Below are 18553 nucleotides of genomic sequence, written 5' to 3' on the forward strand. Positions count from 1 at the left end.
AGGCGGGCGGCGCCCCCCCCTTTCCTTCTTCTCCTCCACCCCTTCCCCCCCAAGTCCTAATCCAACTAGGAAAAGGGAGGGAGTCCTACTCCCGGTGGGAGTAGGACTCCTCCTGGCACGCCCGCTCTCCTGGCCGGCCGCACCCCCCTTTGCTCCTTTATATACAGGGGCAGGGGGCACCCTAGAGACACAACAATTGATCGTTTGATCTTTTAGCTGTGTGCGGTGCCCCCCTCCACCATAGTCCACCTCGATAATATTGTAGCGGTGCTTAGGCGAAGCCCTGCGTTGGTAGAACATCATCATCACCACCACGTCGTCATGCTGACGAAACTCTCCCTCAACACTCGGCTGGATTAGAGTTTGAGGGACGTCATCGGGCTGAACGTGTTCGGTACTTGATCGGTCAGATCGTAAAGACGTACGGCTACATCAACCGCGTTGTGCTAATGCTTCCGTTTTCGGTCTATGGGGTACGTGGACAACACTCTCCCCTCTCATTGCTATGCATCACCATGATCTTGCGTGTGCGTAGGATTTTTTTTGAAATTACTACGTTCCCCACCAGTGGTATCAGAGCCAGGTTTTATGCGTAGATGTCATATGCACGAGTAGAACACAAGTGAGTTGTGGGCGATATAAATCATACTGCTTACCAGCATGTCATACTTTGGTTCGGCGGTATTGTTGGATGAAGCGGCTCGGACCGACATTACGCGTACGCTTACGCGAGACTGGTTCTACCAACGTGCTTTGCACATAGGTGGCTGGCGGGTGTCAGTTTCTCCAACTTTAGTTGAACCGAGTGTGGCTACGCCCGGTCCTTGTGAACGTTAAAACAACACCAACTTGACAAACTATCGTTGTGGTTTTGATGCATAGGTAAGAACGGTTCTTGCTAAGCCCGTAGCAGCCACGTAAAATTTGCAACAACAAAGTAAAGGACGTCTAACTTGTTTTTGCAGGGCATGTTGTGATGTGATATGGTCAAGACATGATGCTAAATTTTATTGTATGAGATGATCATGTTTTGTAACCGAGTAATCAGCAACTGTCAGGAGCCATATGGTTGTCGTTTTATTGTATGCAATGCAATCGCCCTGTAATGCTTTACTTTATCACAAAGCGGTAGCGATAGTCGTAGAAGCATAAGATTGGCAAGAAGATAATGATGCTACGATGGAGATCAAGGTGTCGCGCCGGTGACGATGGTGATCATGATGGTGCTTCGGAGACGGAGATCACAAGCACAAGATGATGATGGCCATATCATATCACTCATATTGATTGCATGTGATGTTTATCTTTTATGCATCTTATCTTGCTTTGATTGACGGTAGCATTATAAGATAATCCCTCACTAAATTATCAAAGTATAAGTGTTCTCCCTGAGTATGCACCGTTGTGAAAGTTCTTCGCGCTGAGACACCACGTGATGATCGGGTGTGATAGGCTCTCTATGTTCAGATACAACGGGTGCAAAACAGTTGCACACGCGGAGTACTCAGGTGAAACTTGACGAGCCTAGCATATAATAGATATGGCCTCGGAACACGGAGACCGAAAGGTCGAGCGTGAATCATATATTAGATATGATCAACATAGTGATGTTTACCATTGAAACTACTCCATCTCACGGGATGATCCGACATGGTTTAGTTGATCTGGATCACGTGATCACTTAGAGGATTATAGGGATGTCTATCTAAGTGGGAGTTCTTAAGTAATATGATTAATTGAACTTAAATTTATCATGAACTTAGTCCTGGTAGTATTAGAATATCTATGTTGTAGATCAATAGCTCGCGTTTAGCTCCCCTGCTTTATTTTTGATATGTTCCTAGAGAAAACTAAGTTGAAAGATGTTAGTAGCAATGATGCGGATTGGATCCATGATCTGAGGTTTATCCTCATTGCTGCACAAAAGAATTATGCCCTTGATGCACCGCTAGGTGGCAAACCTATTACAGGAGTAGATGCAGATGTTATGAACGTTTGGCTAGCTCAATATGATGACTACTTGATAGTTTAGTGCACCATGCTTAAACGGCTTAGAATCGGGACTTCAAAGACGTTTTGAACGTCATGGACCATATGACATGTTCCAGGAGTTGAAGTTAATATTTCAAGCAAATACCCGAGTTGAGAGATATGAAGTCTCAGCTAAAAGATGGAGGAGAATAGCTCAAGCAGTGAGCATGTGCTCAGATTGTCTGGGTACTACAATCGCTTGAATCAAGTGGGAGTTAATCTTCCAGATAAAATAGTGATTGACAGAATTCTCTAGTCACCATCACCAAGTTAGTAGAACTTCGTGATGAACTATAATATGCAAGGGATAACGGAAGCGATTCCCAAGCTCTTCGTGATGCTGAAATCGAGGAAGGTAGAAATCAAGAAAAGCATCAAGTGTTGATGGTAAAAAACCACTAGTTTCAAGTAAAGGGACAAAGGGAAGAAAGGGGAACTTCAAGAAGAACGGCAAGCAAGTTGCTGCTCAAGTGAAAAAACCCAAGTCTGGACCTAAGCCTGAAACTGAGTGCTTCTATTGCAAAGGGACTGGTCACTGGAAGCGGAACTACCCCAAGTAATTGGCGGATAAGAAGGATGGCAAAGTGAACATAGGTATATTTGATATACATGTTATTGATGTGTACTTTACTAGTGTTTATAGCAACCCCCTCAGTATTTGATACTAGTTCAGTTGCTAAGAATAGTAACTCGAAACGGGAGTTGCAGAATGAACAGAGACTAGTTAAGGGTGAAGTGACGATGTGTATTGGAAATGGTTCCAAGATTGATATGATCATCATCGCACACTCCTATACTTTCGGGATATGTGTTAAACCTCAAATAAATGATATTTAGTGTTTGCGTTGAGCATGAATATGATTGGATCATGTTTATTGCAATACGGTTATTCATGTAAGTTAGAGAATAATTGTTGTTCTGTTTACATGAATAAAACCTTCTATGGTCATACACCCAATGAATATGGTTTGTTGGATCTCGATCGTGGTGATACACATTTTCATAATATTGAAGCCAAAAGATGTAAAGTTAATAATGATAGTGCAACTTATTTGTGGCACTGCCATTTAGGTCATATTGGTGTAAAGCGCATGAAGAAAATTGATGTTGATGGGCTTTTGGAATCACTTGATTATGAATCAGCTGATGCGTATGAACCATGCCTCATAGGCAAGATGACTAAGACTCCGTTCTCCGGAACAATGGAGCGAGCAACAGATTTGTTGGAAATCATACATACTGATGTATGTGGTTTGATGAATATTGAGGCTCGCGGCAGGTATCATTATTTTCTGATCTTCACAGATGATTTGAGCAGATATGAGTATATCTACTTGATGAAACACAAGTCTGAAACACTTGAAAAGTTCAAGGACTTTCAGAGTGAAGTGGAGAATCATCGTAACAAAAATAAAAGTTTCTACGATATGATCGCAGAAGTAAAATATTTGAGTTACGAGTTTGGCCTTCAGTTAAAACAATGTGAAATAGTTTCACTACTCACGCCACCTGGAACACCACAGTGTAATGGTGTGTCCGAACGTCGTAACCGTACTTTATTAGATATGGTGCGATCTATGATGTCTCTTACCGATTTACCACTATTGTTTTGGGGTTATGCATTAGAGACAAGTACATTCACGTTAAATAGGGCACCATCTAAATCCATTGAGACAACACCGTGTGAACTATGGTTTGGCAAGAAACCTAAGCTGTCGTTTCTTAAAGTTTGAGGTTGCAATGCTTATGTGAAAAAGTTTCAACCTGATAGGCTCAAACCCAAATCAGAGAAGTGCGTCTTCGTAGGATACCCAAAAGAAAATGTTGGGTACACCTTCTATCACAGATACGAAGGCAGGTTATTCATTGCTGAGAATGGATCCTTTCCAGAGAAGGAGTTTCTCTCGAAAGAAGTGAGTGGGAGGAAAGCAGAACTTGATGAGGTAACTGTACCTGCTCCCTTATTGGAAAGTAGTTCATCACATAAATATGTTCCTGTGACTACTACACCAAGTAGTGAGGAAGCTAATGATGATGATCATGTAACTTCAAATCAAGTTACTATCGAACCTCGTAGGTAAACCAGAGTGAGATCCGCACCAGAGTGGTATGGTAATACTGTTCTGGAGGTCATGTTACTTGACCATGACGAACCTACGAACTATGAGGAAGCGATGATGAGCCCAGATTCCGCGAAATGGCTTGAGGCCATGAAATCTGAGATGAGATCCATGTATGAGAACAAAGTATGGAATTTGATTGACTTGCCCAATGATGGCCGAGCCATTGAGGTTAAATGGATATTCAAGAGGAAGACGGACGCTGATAGTAGTGTTACTATCTTCAAAGCTAGAATTGTCGCAAAAGGTTTTCGACAAGTTCAAGGTATTGACTAGGATGAGAGTTTCTCACTCATATATATGCTTAAGTCTGTCCAAATGATGTTAGCAATTGCCGTATTTTATGAAATCTGGCAAATGGATATACAAAACTGCATTCCTTAATGGATTTGTTAAAGAAGAGTTGTATATGATGCAACCAGAAGGTTTTGTCAATCCTAAAGGTACTAACAAAATATGCAAGCTCCAGTGATCCATCTATGGACTGGTGCAAACATCTTGGAGTTGGAATATACGCTTTGATAAGTTGATCAAAGCATATAGTTTTATACAGACTTGCGATGAAGCCTGTATTTACAAGAAAGTGAGTGGGAGCACTACAGCATTTCTGATAAGTATATGTGAATGACATATTGTTGTTCGGAGATAATGTAGAATTATTCTGCAAAGCATAAAGGAGTGTTTGAAAGGATTTTTTCAAAGAAAGACCTCAGTGAAGCTGCTTACATATTGAGCATCAAGATCTATAGAGATAGATCAAGACGCTTGATAAGTTTTTCAATGAGTACATACCTTGACAAGATTTTGAAGTAGTTCAAAATGGAACAGTCAAAGAAAGAGTTCTTGCCTGTGTTACAAGGTGTGAAACTGAGTAAGACTCAAAGCCCGACCACGGCAGAAGATAGAAAGAGAATGAAAGTCATTCCCTATGCCTTGGCCATAGATTTTATAAAATATGCCATGCTGTGTAACAGATCTATTGTATACCCTACACTGTTTTTGGCAAGGGAGTACAATAGTGATCTAGGAGTAGATCAGTGGACAGCGGTCAAAATTATCCTTAGTGAAATAAGGATATGTTTCTCGATTATGGAAGTGACAAAAGGTTCGTCGTAAAAGGTTATGTCGATACAAATTTTGACACTAATCGAGATGACTCTAAGTCTCAATCTGGATACATTTTGAAAGTGGGAGCAATTAGCTAGAGTAGCTCCATGCAGAGCATTGTTGACATAGAAATTTACAAAATACTTACGGATCTGAATGTGGCAGACCCGTTGACTAAACTTCTCTCACAAGCAAAACATGATCACACCTTAATACTCTTTGGGTGTTAATCACATAGCAATGTGAACTAGATTATTGACTCTAGTAAACCCTTTGGGTGTTGGTCACATGTCGATGTGAACTATGGGTGTTAATCACATGGTGATATAAACTATTGGTATTAAATCACATGGCAATGTGAACTAGATTATTGACTCTAGTGCAAGTGGGAGACTGAAGGAAATATGCCCTAGAGGCAATAATAAAGTTATTATTTATTTCCTTATATCATGATAAATGTTTATTATTCATGCTAGAATTGTATTAACCGGAAACATAATACATGTGTGAATACATAGACAAACAGAGTGTCACTAGTATGCCTCTACTTGACTAGCTCGTTGATCAAAGATGGTTAAGTTTCCTAGCCATTGACATGGTTTGTCATTTGATTAACGGGATCACATCAATAGGAGAATGATGTGATTGACTTGACCCATTCCGTTAGCTTAGCACTCGATCGTTTAGTATGCTGCTATTGCTTTCTTCATGACTTATACATGTTCCTATGACTATGAGATTATGCAACTCCCGTTTACCGGAGGAACACTTTGTGTGCTACCAAATGTCACAACGTAACTGGGTGATTATAAAGGTGCTCTACAGGTGTCTCCGAAGGTACTTGTTGGGTTGGCGTATTTCGAGATTAGGATTTGTCACTCCGATTGTCGGAGAGGTATCTCTGGGCCCTCTCGGTAATGCACATCACTTAAGCCTTGCAAGCATTGCAACTAATGAGTTAGTTGCAGGCTGATGTATTACGGAACGAGTAGAGAGACTTGCTGGTAACGAGATTGAACTACGTATTGAGATACCGGCGATCGAATCTCGGGCAAGTAACATACCGATGACAAAGGGAACAACGTATGTTGTTATGCGGTCTGACCGATAAAGATCTTCGTAGAATATGTCGGAGCCAATATGAGCATCCGGGTTCCGCTATTGGTTATTGAGCGGATACGTGTCTCAGTCATGTCTACATAGTTCTCGAACCCGTAAGGTCCGCACGCTTAACGTTTCGATGATAGTTATATTATGAGTTTATATGTTTTGATGTACCGAAGGTTGTTCGGAGTCCCGGATGTGATCACGGACATGACGAGGAGTCTCGAAATGGTCGAGACATGAAGATTGATATATTGGAAGCCTATGTTTGGATATCGGAAGTGTTCCGGGTGAAATCGGGATTTTACCGGAGTACCGGGAGGTTACTGGAACCCCCGGGGAAGTTAATGGGCCATAGTGGGCCTTAGTGGAAGAGAGGAGAGGCGGCCAGGGCAAGGGCTGCGCGCCCCTCCCCCCTAATCCGAATAGAACAAGGAGAGGGGGCGGCGCCCCCCCCCCCCTTTCCTTCTTCTCCTCCACCTCTTTCCCCCCCCAAGTCCTAATCCAACTAGGAAAAGGGAGGGAGTCCTACTCCCAGTGGGAGTAGGACTCCTCCTGGCGCGCCACCTCTCCTGGCCGGCCGCACCCCCCTTTGCTCCTTTATATACAGGGGCAGGGGGGCACCCTAGAGACACAACAATTGATCGTTTGATCTTTTAGCCGTGTGCGGTGCCCCCTCCACCATAGTCCACCTCGATAATACTGTAGCGGTGCTTAGGCGAAGCCCTGTGTTGGTAGATCATCATCATCACCACCATGTCGTCGTGCTGACGAAACTCTCCCTCAACACTCAGCTGGATCGGAGTTCGAGTGATGTCATCAGGCTGAACGTATGCTGAACTCGGAGGTGTCATGCGTTTGGTACTTGATCGGTCGGATCATAAAGACATACGACTAGATCAACCGCATTGTGCTAACGCTTCCGCTTTCGGTCTACGAGGGTACGTGGACAACACTCTCCCCTCTCGTTCCTATGCATCACCATGATCTTGCGTGTGCGTAGGAATTTTTTTGAAATTACTACGTTCCCCAACAGACCCTACGTCAAGACATCAACCAGGAAGGCGCGAGGTAGGGGGCACGCCTACCCCCCCTCCCAGCGCGCCCTCCACCCTCGTGGGGCCCATGTTGCTCCACCGACGTACTCCGTCCTCCTATATATACCTATGTACCCCCAAACTACCATATACGGAGCCAAAACCCTAATTCCACCGCCGTAAATTTCTGTATCCACGAGATCCCATCTTGGGGCCTTTTCCGGAGCTCCGCCGGAGGGGATATCGATCACGGAGGGCTTCTACATCAACACCATAGCCCCTCCGATGAAGTGTGAGTAGTTTACTTCAGACCTTCGGGTCCATAGTTATAAGCTAGATGGCTTCTTCTCTATTTTTGGATCTCAATACAAAGTTCTCCCCCTCTCTTGTGGAGATCTATTCGATGTAATCTTCTTTTGCGGTGTGTTTGTTGAGATCGATGAATTGTGGGTTTATGATCAAGTTTATCTATGAACAATATTTGAATCTTCTCTAAATTCTTTTATGTATGATTGGTTATCTTTGCAAGTCTCTTCGAATTATCAGTTTGGTTTGGCCTACTAGATTGATCTTTCTTGCAATGGGAGAAGTGCTTAGCTTTGGGTTCAATCTTGTGGTGTCCTTTCCTAGTGATGGTAGGGGCAGCAAGGCACGTATTGTATTGTTGCCACAGAGGATAACAAGATGGGGTTTGTATCATATTGCATGAATTTATCCCTCTACATCATGTCATCTTGCTTAAAGCGTTACTATGTTCTCTTGAACTTAATACTCTAGATGCATGCTGGATAGTGGTCGATGTGTGAAGTAATAGTAGTAGATGCAGGCAGGAGTCGGTCTACTTGTCCCGGACGTGATGCCTATATACATAATCATACCTAGATATTCTCATAACTATGCTCAATTCTGTCAATTGCTCAACAGTAATTTGTTTACCCACCGTAATACTTATGCTCTCGAGAGAAGCCACTAGTGAAACCTATGGCCCCCAGGTCTATTTTCCGTCATATTAATCTTCTAATACTTAGTTATTTCCTTTGCCATTTATTTTACTTGCATCTTTATTTCGCTTTATCATAAAAATACCAAAAATATTATCTTATCATATCTATCAGATCTCACTCTCGTAGGTGACTGTGAAGGGATTGACAACCCCTTTATCGCGTTGGTTGCGAGGAGTTTATTTGTTTGTGTAGGTGCGAGGGACTTGTGCGTGGCCTCCTACCGGATTGATACCTTGGTTCACAAAAACTGAGGGAAATACTTACACTGCTCTGCTGCATCACCCTTTCCTCTTCAAGGGAAAACCAACGCAGTGCTCAAGAGGTAGCAGTTCTCCCTCTGGTCCTTGGCCTTCAGGATGATGATGGCCCCTCCGGGATCCTCCTCCATGCCCTCTGGTGATGATGGCCCCCTCCAGCAGGGTGCCAGAGAGGGCTTAGATTGATTTCTTGTGGCTACAGAGGCTTGCGGCGGCGGAACTCCCGATCTAGGTTATTTTCTAGAGGTTTCTGTATTTATAGGAATTTTTTGCGTCGGTCTCACGTCAAGGAGATGCCTGAGTCGTCCACGATGTAGGCCCATGCGCCCGGGGGGTGGGCGTGCCCCCCACCCTCATGGACGGCCCGGGACTCTTCTAGCCCAACTATTTTACTCCGGGGTCTTCTTTTGGTCCATAAAAAATCGTCAAAAATTGGCACGTCAATTGGACTCCGTTTGGTATTCCTTTTCTGTAAACTCAAAAACAAGGAAAAACAGAAACTGGCACTGGGCACTAGGTTAATAGGTTAGTCCCAAAAATCATATAAAATAGCATATAAATGCATATAAAACATCCAGGGTTGATAGTATAATAGCATGAATACTTCATAAATTATAGATACGTTGGAGACGTATTAGTTCGCGGTGGGTATCATTATTTTCTGACCTTCACGTATGAAACATAAGTATGAAACATTTGAAAAGTTCAAAGAATTTCAGAGTGAAGTGGAAAATCATCATAACAAGAAAATAAAGTTTCTACGATCTGATCGCGGAGACGAATATTTGAGTTACGAGTTTGGTCTTCATTTGAAACAATGCGGAATAGTTTCGCAACTCACGCCACCTGGAACACCACAGCGTAATGGTGTGTCCGAAAGTCGTAATTGCACTTTACTAGATATGGTGTGATCTATGATGTCTCTTACTGATTTACCGCTATTGTTCTGGGGTTATGCATTAGAGACAGTTGCATTCACGTTAATAGGGCACCATCTAAATCCGTTGAGATGACACCGTATGAACTATGGTTTGGCAAGAAACCAAAGCTATCATTTCTTAAAGTTTGGGGTTGCGATGCTTAAGTGAAAAAGTTTCAAATTGATAAGCTCGAACCTAAATCGGAGTAATGCATCTTCATAGGATACCCAAAAGAAACTGTTGGGTACACCTTCTATCACAGATCCGAAGGCAAGATATTTTGTTGCTAAGAATGGATCCTTTGTAGAGAAGAAGTTTCTCTCAAAAGAACTGAGTGGGAGGAATGTAGAACTTAATAAGGTAATTGTACCTTCTCCCGAATTGGAAAGTAGTTCATCACAGCAATCAGTTCTAGTGATCTCTACACCAATTAGTGAGGAAGATAATGATGATGATCATAAAACTTCAGATCAAGTTACTACCGAACCTCGTAGGACAACCAGAGTATGGCCGCACCAGAGTGGTACGGTAATCCTTTCTAGAAGTCATGTTACTAGAACATGACGAACCTACGAACTATGAGGAAGCGGTGATGAGCCCAGATTCCACGAAATGGCTTGAGGCCATGAAATCTGAGATGGGATCCATGTATGAGAACAAAGTATGGACTTTGATTGACTTGCTCGATGATCAGTGAGTCATTAAAAATAAATAGATCTTCAAGAAGAAGATGGACATTGATAGTAGTGTTACTATCTACAAAGCTCGAATTATCGCAAAATGTTTTCGACAAGTTCAAGATGTTGACTACGATGAGATGTTCTGACTCGTAGCGATGCTTATGTCATTCCGAATCATGTTAGCAATTGCCACATTTTATGAAATCTGGCAAATGGATGTCAAAACTGCATTCCTTAATGGATTTCTTAAAGAAGAGTTGTATATGATGCAAGAAGAAGGTTTTGTCAATCCTAAAGGTGCTAACAAAGTGTGCAAGCTCCAGCGATCCATCTATGGACTGGTGCAAGCATCTCGGAGTTGGAATATATACTTTGATAAAGTGATCAAAGCATATGGTTTTATACAGACTTGCGGTGAAGCCTGTATTTACAAGAAAGTGAGTGGGAGCACTACAACATTTCTGATAAGAATATGTGAATGACATATTGTTGATCGGAAATAATATAGAATTTTTTGGAAAGGATAAAGGAGTGTTTTAAAAGAGTTTTTCAAAGAAAGACCTGGACGAAGCTACTTACATATTGAGCATCAAGATCTATAGCGATAGATCAAGACGCTTGATATATTTTCAATGAGTACATACCTTGATAAGATTTTGAAGTAGTTCAAAATGGAGAAGTCAAAGAAGGAGTTCTTGCCTGTGTTGCAAGGTGTGAAGTTGAGTAAAGACGCAAAACCCGACCACGGCAGAAAATAGAAAGAGAATAAAAAGTCATTCCCTATGCCTCAGTCATAGGTTCTATAAAGTATGATGATACGTCTCCAACGTATCTATAATTTTTGATTCCTCCATGCTATATTATCTACTATTTTGGATGTTTATGGGCTTTATTATACACTTTTATATAATTTTTGGGACTAACCTATTAACCCAGAGCCCAGTGTCAGTTTTTGTGTTTACCTTGTTTTAGAATATCGCAGAAAAGAAAAACCAAACGGAGTCCAATTGACCTAAAACTTCACGGAACTTATTTTTGGATCAGAAGAAGCCCAAAAGACTTGGAGTGCACGTCAGGGGATCTACGAGCAAGCCACGAGGCAGGGGGCGCGCCCACCCCCCTGGGCGCGCCCTCCACCCTGGTGGGCCCCTCGTGGCCCCCCTGACGTATTTCTTCGCCTATATATCTCCATATACCCTAAAAATATCAGAGAGCACAATAGATCGGGAGTTCCGCCGCTAGAAGCCTCCGTAGCCACCAAAAACCAATCTAGACCCGTTCCGGCACCCTGCCGGAGGGGGCAATCCCTCTCCGGTGGCCATCTTCATCATCCCGGTGCTCTCCACGACGAGGAGGGAGTAGTTCTCCCTCGGGGCTGAGGGTATCTACCAGTAGCTGTGTGTTTGATCTCTCTCTCTCTCTCTCTCGTGTTTTTGAGGTGATACGATCTTGATGTATCGCGAGCTTTCCTATTATCTTTGGATCCTATGATGTTTCTTCCCCCCTCTACTCTCTTGTAATGGATTGAGTTTCCCCTTTGAAGTTATCTTATCGGATTGAGTCTTTAAAGATTTGAGAACACTTGATGTATGTCTTGCCGTGCGTATCTGTGGTGACAATGGGATATCACGTGATTCACTTGATGTATGTTTTGGTGATCAACTTGCGGGTTCCTCCCATGAACCTATGCATAGGGTTTGGCACACTTTTTCATTGTGATTCTCCGGTAGAAACTTTGGGGCACTCTTTGAGGTTCTATGTGTTGGTTGAATAGATGAATCTGAGATTGTGTGATGCATATCATATAATCATACCCACGGATACTTGAGGTGACATTGGAGTATCTAGGTGACATTAGGGTTTTGGTTGATTTGTATCCTAAGGTTTTATTCTAGTACGAACTCTAGGGATGTTTGTGACACTTATAGGAATAGCCCAACGGATTGATTGGAAAGAATAACTTTGAGGTGGTTTCGTACCCTACCATAATCTCTTCGTTCCTTCTCCGCTATTAGTGACTTTGGAGTGACTCTTTGTTGCATGTTGAGGGATAGTTATGTGATCGAATTATGTTATTATTGTTGAGAGGACTTTCACTAGTGAAAGTATGAACCCTAGGCCTTGTTTCAACGCATTGCAATAGCATTTACGCTCACTTTTACCATAGTTACCTTGCTGTTTTTATATTTTTAGATTACAAAAACCTTTATCTACCATCCATATACCACTTGTATCACCATCTCTTCGCCGAACTAGTGCACCTATACAATTTACCATTGTATTGGGTGTGTTGGAGACACAAGAGACTCTTTGTTATTTGGTTGCAGGGTTGCTTGAGAGAGACCATCTTCATCCTACGCCTCCTACGGATTGATAAACCTTAGGTCATCCACTTGAGGGAAATTTGCTACTATCCTACAAACCTCTGCACTTGGAGGCCCAACAACGTCTACAAGAAGAAAGTGTCATTTGATTGTCCTCCTTATGAGTGGCAGTCGGGGACGAGCGATGGTCTTTTCCTACCAATCTATCCCCCTAGGAGCATGCGCGTAGTGCCGAGGTTTTTGATGACTTGTAGATTTTTGCAAGAAGTATGTGAGTTCTTTATGACTAATGTTGAGTCCATGGATTATACGCACTCTCACCCTTCCATCTTTGGTAACCTCTTCGGTACCGTGCATTGCCCTTTCTCACATTGAGAGTTGGTGCAAACTTCGCCGGTGCATCCAAACCCCGTGATATGATACGCTCTTTCACACATAAACCTCCTTATATCTTCCTCAAAACAGCCACCATACTTATACCTACCTATTATGGCATTTCCATAGCCATTCTAAGATATATTACCATGCAACTTTCCACCATTCCGTTTATCATGACACATTCATCATTGTCATATTGCTTAGCATGATCATGTAGTTGACATAGTATTTGTGGCAAAGCCACCGTTCATAATTCTTTCATACATGTCACTCTTGATTCATTGCATATCCCGGTACACCGCCGGAGGCATTTGTATAGAGTCATCTTTTGTTCTAGCATCGAGTTGTAATCATTGAGTTGTAAATAAATAGAAGTGTGATGATCATCATTTTCTAGAGCATTGTCCCAAGTGAGGAATAAAAAAAGGAGAAAGGCCATAAAAAGAGAAAGCCCAAAAAAATGAGAGAAAAAGAGAGAAGTGACAATGTTACTATCCTTTGCCACACTTGTGCTTCAAAGTAGCACCATGATCTTCATGATAGAGAGTCTCTTGTTTTGTCACTTTCATATACTAGTGGGAATTTTTCATTATAGGACTTGGCTTGTATATTCCAACAATGGGCCTCCTCAAGTGCCCTAGGTCTTCGTGAGCAAGCAAGTTGGATGCACACCTACTTAGTTTCTTTTGTTGAGCTTTCATACATTTATAGCTCTAGACCTCTAGTGCATCCGTTGCATGGCAATCCCTACACCTTGCATTAACATGAATCGGTGGGCATCTCCATAGCCCATTGATTAGCCTCGTTGATGTGAGACTTTCTCCCTTTTTGTCTTCTCCACATAACCCCCATCATCATATTCTATTCCACCCATAGTGCTATGTCCATGGCTCGCGCTCATATATTGCGTGAAAGTTTATAGGTTTGAGATTACTAAAGTATGAAACAATTGCTTGGCTTGTCATCGGGGTTGTGCATGATGAGAGCATTCTTGTGTGATGAAAATGGAGCATGACTAAACTATATGATTTTGTAGGGATGAACTTTCTTTGGCCATGTAATTTTGAGAAGACATAATTGCTTTGTTAGTATGCTTGAAGTATTATTATTTTTATGTCAATATGAACTTTTATCTTGAATCTTTCGGATCTGAATATTCATACCACAATTAAGAAGAATTACATTGAAATTATGCCAAGTAGCACTCCGCATCAAAAATTCTGTTTTTATCATTTACCTACTCGAGAACGAGCAGGAATTAAGCTTGGGGATGCTGATACGTCTCCAACGTATCTATAATTTTTGATTGCTCCATGCTATATTATCTACTATTTTGGATGTTTACGGGCTTTATTATACACTTTTATATCATTTTTGGGACTAACCTATTAACCCAGAGCCCAGTGCCAGTTTCTGTTTTTACCTTGTTTTAGAATATCGCAGAAAAGGAAAACCAAACGGAGTCCAATTGACCTGAAACTTCACGGAACTTATTTTTGGATCAGAAGAAGCCCATAAGACTTGGAGTGCACGTCAGGGGATCTACGAGTAAGCCACGAGGCAGGGGCGTGCCCACCCCCCTGGGCGCGCCCTCCACCCTCGTGGGCCCCTCGTGGCCCCCCTGACGTATTTCTTCTGCCTATATATCTCCATATACCCTAAAAACATCAGAGAGCACAATAGATCGGGAGTTCTGCCGCCAGAAGCCTCCGTAGCCACCGAAAACCAATCTAGACCCATTCCGGCACCCTGCCGGAGGGGGAAATCCCTCTCCGGTGGCCATCTTCATCATCCCGGTGCTCTCCATGACGAGGAGGGAGTAGTTCTCCCTCGGGGCTGAGGGTATGTACCAGTAGCTATGTGTTTGATCTCTCTCTCTCTCTCTCGTGTTCTTGATTTGGCACGATCTTGATGTATCCCGAGCTTTGCTATTATATTTGGATCCTATGATGTTTCTTCCCCCCTCTACTCTCTTGTAATGGATTGAGTTTCCCCTTTGAAGTTATCTTATCGGATTGAGTCTTTAAAGATTTGAGAACACTTGATGTATGTCTTGCCGTGCGTATCTGTGGTGACAATGGGATATCACGTGATTCACTTGATGTATGTTTTGGTGATCAACTTGCGGGTTCCGCCCATGAACCTATGCATAGAGGTTGGCACACGTTTTCATCATGATTCTCCAGTAGAAACTTTGGGGCACTCTTTGAGGTTCTATGTATTGGTTGAATAGATGAATCTGAGATTGTGTGATGCATATCGTATAATCATACCCACGGATACTTGAGGTGACATTGGAGTATCTAGGTGACATTAGGGTTTTGGTTGATTTGTATCCTAAGGTGTTATTCTAGTATGAACTCTAGGGCTGTTTGTGACACTTATAGGAATAGCCCAATGGGTTGATTGGAAAGAATAACTTTGAGGTGGTTTCGCACCCTACCATAATATCTTCGTTCGTTCTCCGCTATTAGTGACTTTGGAGTGACTCTTTGTTGCATGGTGTGGGATAGTTATGTGATCCAATTATGTTACTATTGTTGAGAGGACTTGCACTAGTGAAAGTATCAACCCTAGGCCTTGTTTCAACGCATTGCAATACCATTTACGCTCACTTTTATCATTAGTTACCTTGTTGTTTTTATATTTTCAGATTACAAAAACCTTTATCTACCATCCATATACCACTTGTATCACCATCTCTTCGCCGAACTAGTGCACCTATACAATTTACCATTGTATTGGGTGTGTTGGGGACACAAGAGACTCTTTGTTATTTGGTTGCAGGGTTGCTTGAGAGAGACCATCTTCATCCTATGCCTCCTACGGATTGATAAACCTTAGGTCATCCACTTGAGGGAAATTTGCTACTGTCCTACAAACCTCTGCACTTGGAGGCCCAACAACGTCTACAAGAAGAAGGTTGTGTAGTAGACATCATATGCTATGTTGTTTACCAGTCCTATTGTATACCTTAGCATGATTCTGGCAAGGGAGTACAATAGTGATCTAGGAGTAGATCACTGGACAGCGGTCAAAATTATCCTTAGAGGACTAAGGAAATATTTCTCGGTTATGGAGATGATAAAAGAGTTCGTCGTAAAGAGTTACATCGATGCAAGCTTTTTTACATCGATCTAGATGACTCTAAGTCTCAATCTAGATACATATTAAAAGTGGGAGCAATTAGCTAGAGTAGCTCCGTGCAGAGTATTATAGACATAGAAAATTTGCAAAATACATACGACTTTGAATGTGGCAGCCCCGTCGACTAAATTCTCTCACAAGCAAAACATGATCACTCTTTGGGTGTTAATCACATAGCGATGTGGACTGGATTATTGACTCTAGTAAACCCTTTGGGTATTAGTCACATAGAGATGTGAACTAATCACATAAAGATGTGAACTAGTGGTGTTAAATCACATGACAATGTGAACTAGATTATTGACTCTAGTGCAAGTGGGAGATTGAAGGAAATATGCCCTAGAGGCAATAATAAAGTTGTTATTTATATTTCCTTATATCATGATAAATGTTTATTATTCATGCTAGAATTGTATTAACCGAAAACTTAGTACATGTGTGAATACATAGACAAACAGAGTGTCACTAGTATGCCTCTACTTGACTAGCTCGTTGGATCAAAGATGGTTAAGTTTCCTAGCCATAGACATGAGTTGTCATTTGATTAATGGGATCACATCATTAGAGAATGATGTAATTGACTTGGCCCATTCCGTTAGCTTAGCACAATGATCGTTTAGTTTGTTGCTACTGCTTTCTTCCTGACTTATACATGTTCCTCTGACTATGAGATTATGCAAATCCCAAATGCCGGAGGAACACTTTGTGTGCTACCAAACGTCACAACATAACTGAGTGATTATAAAGGTTCTCTACAGGTGTCTCCGATGGTGCTTGTTGAGTTGGCATAGATCAAGGTTAGGATTTGTCACTCCGATTGTCGGAGAGGTATCTCTGGGCCCTCTCGGTAATGCACATCACTATAAGCCTTGCAAGCATTGTGACTAATGAGTTAGTTGCGGGATGATGTATTACAGAACGAGTAAAGAGACTTACCGGTAACGAGATTGAACTGGTATTGAGATACCGACGATCGAATCTCGGGCAAGTAACATACCAATGACAAAGGGAACAACGTATGTTGTTATGCGGTTTGACCGATAAAGATCTTCGTAGAATATGTAGGAACCAATATGAGCATCCAGGTTCCGCTATTGGTTATTGACCAGAGATGAGTCTTGGTCATGTCTACATAGTTCTCGAACCCGTAGGGTCCGCACGCTTAAAGTTCTATGACGATCGGTATTATGAGTTTATGTGTTTTGATGTACCGAAGGTAGCTCGGAGTCTCGGATGAGATCAGGGACATGACGAGGAGTCTTGAAATGGTCGATACGTAAAGATTGATATATTGGACGACTATATTCGGACATCGGAAAGGTTCTGAGTGATTCAGGTATTTTTCGGAGTACTGGGGAGTTACGGGAATACGAGGAAGAAGTAATGGGCCTCATGGGCCAAGTGGTGGAAGTGAGGAGGCAGGGCGCGTGGCCCCCCTAGCCCAAACCTAATTGGACTAGGGGGTCGGCCCCCCTTTTCCTCCCTCTCCTTCCTTCTCCTCTTTCCCCTTCCTTTCCTCCTCCTAGTAGGAGTAGGAAAGGGGAGGACTCCTCCTCCTGGCGCGCCCTAGGAGGGCCGGCCGGCCTCCCCCCTTGATCCTTTATATACGGGGCAGGGGCACCCTAGAACACACAAGTTGGTTATTGATCTTTTTCTCCATGTGCGGTGCCCCCCTCCACCATAATCCACTTCAGTCATATCGTAGCGGTGCTTAGGCGAAGCCCTGCGTCGGTAGCTTCATCAACACCGTCATCACACCATCGTGCTGACAAAGCTCTCCCTTGAAGCTCTACTGGATCGTGAGTTCGCGGGATGTCACCGAGCTGAACGTGTGCAGATCGCGGAGGTGTCGTACGTTCGGTACTGAGGATCGGTCGATCATGAAGACGTACGACTACATCAACTGTGTTGTCATAACGCTTCTGCTTACGGTCTACGAGGGTACGTGGATGACACTCTTCCCTCTCGTTGCTATGCATCACCATGATCTTGCGTGTGCGTAGATTTTTTTTTTTTGAAATTACTGTGTTCCCCAACAACTTCTTCCATCCTAGTTACCATGGTTAAGGATTTAAAACCTACCTCTTACTACAACACTCCACAAGAAAAGAAATAAAGGGACCGCCTATTTGACAGTTACCTCAAAAACCAATTCGAGGTAGTCCATTTGCAAGGGACTGATACGTCTCCAGCTTATCTATAATTTTTGATTGCTCCATGCTATATTATCTTCTGTTTTGGATGTTTATGGGCTTTATTATACACTTTTATATTATTTTTGGGACTAACCTATTAACCCAGAGCCCAGTGCCAGTTTCTGTTTTTACCTTGTCTTAGAATATCGTAGAAAAGGAAAACCAAACGGAGTCCAATTGACCTGAAACTTCACGGAACTTATTTTTGGAAGGAAAGCAACCCGGGAGACTTGGAGTCCACGTCAAGGA

Source organism: Triticum aestivum, chromosome 3A (genome assembly GCF_018294505.1).
Source record: "Triticum aestivum cultivar Chinese Spring chromosome 3A, IWGSC CS RefSeq v2.1, whole genome shotgun sequence".
Lineage (NCBI taxonomy): Eukaryota > Viridiplantae > Streptophyta > Magnoliopsida > Poales > Poaceae > Triticum > Triticum aestivum.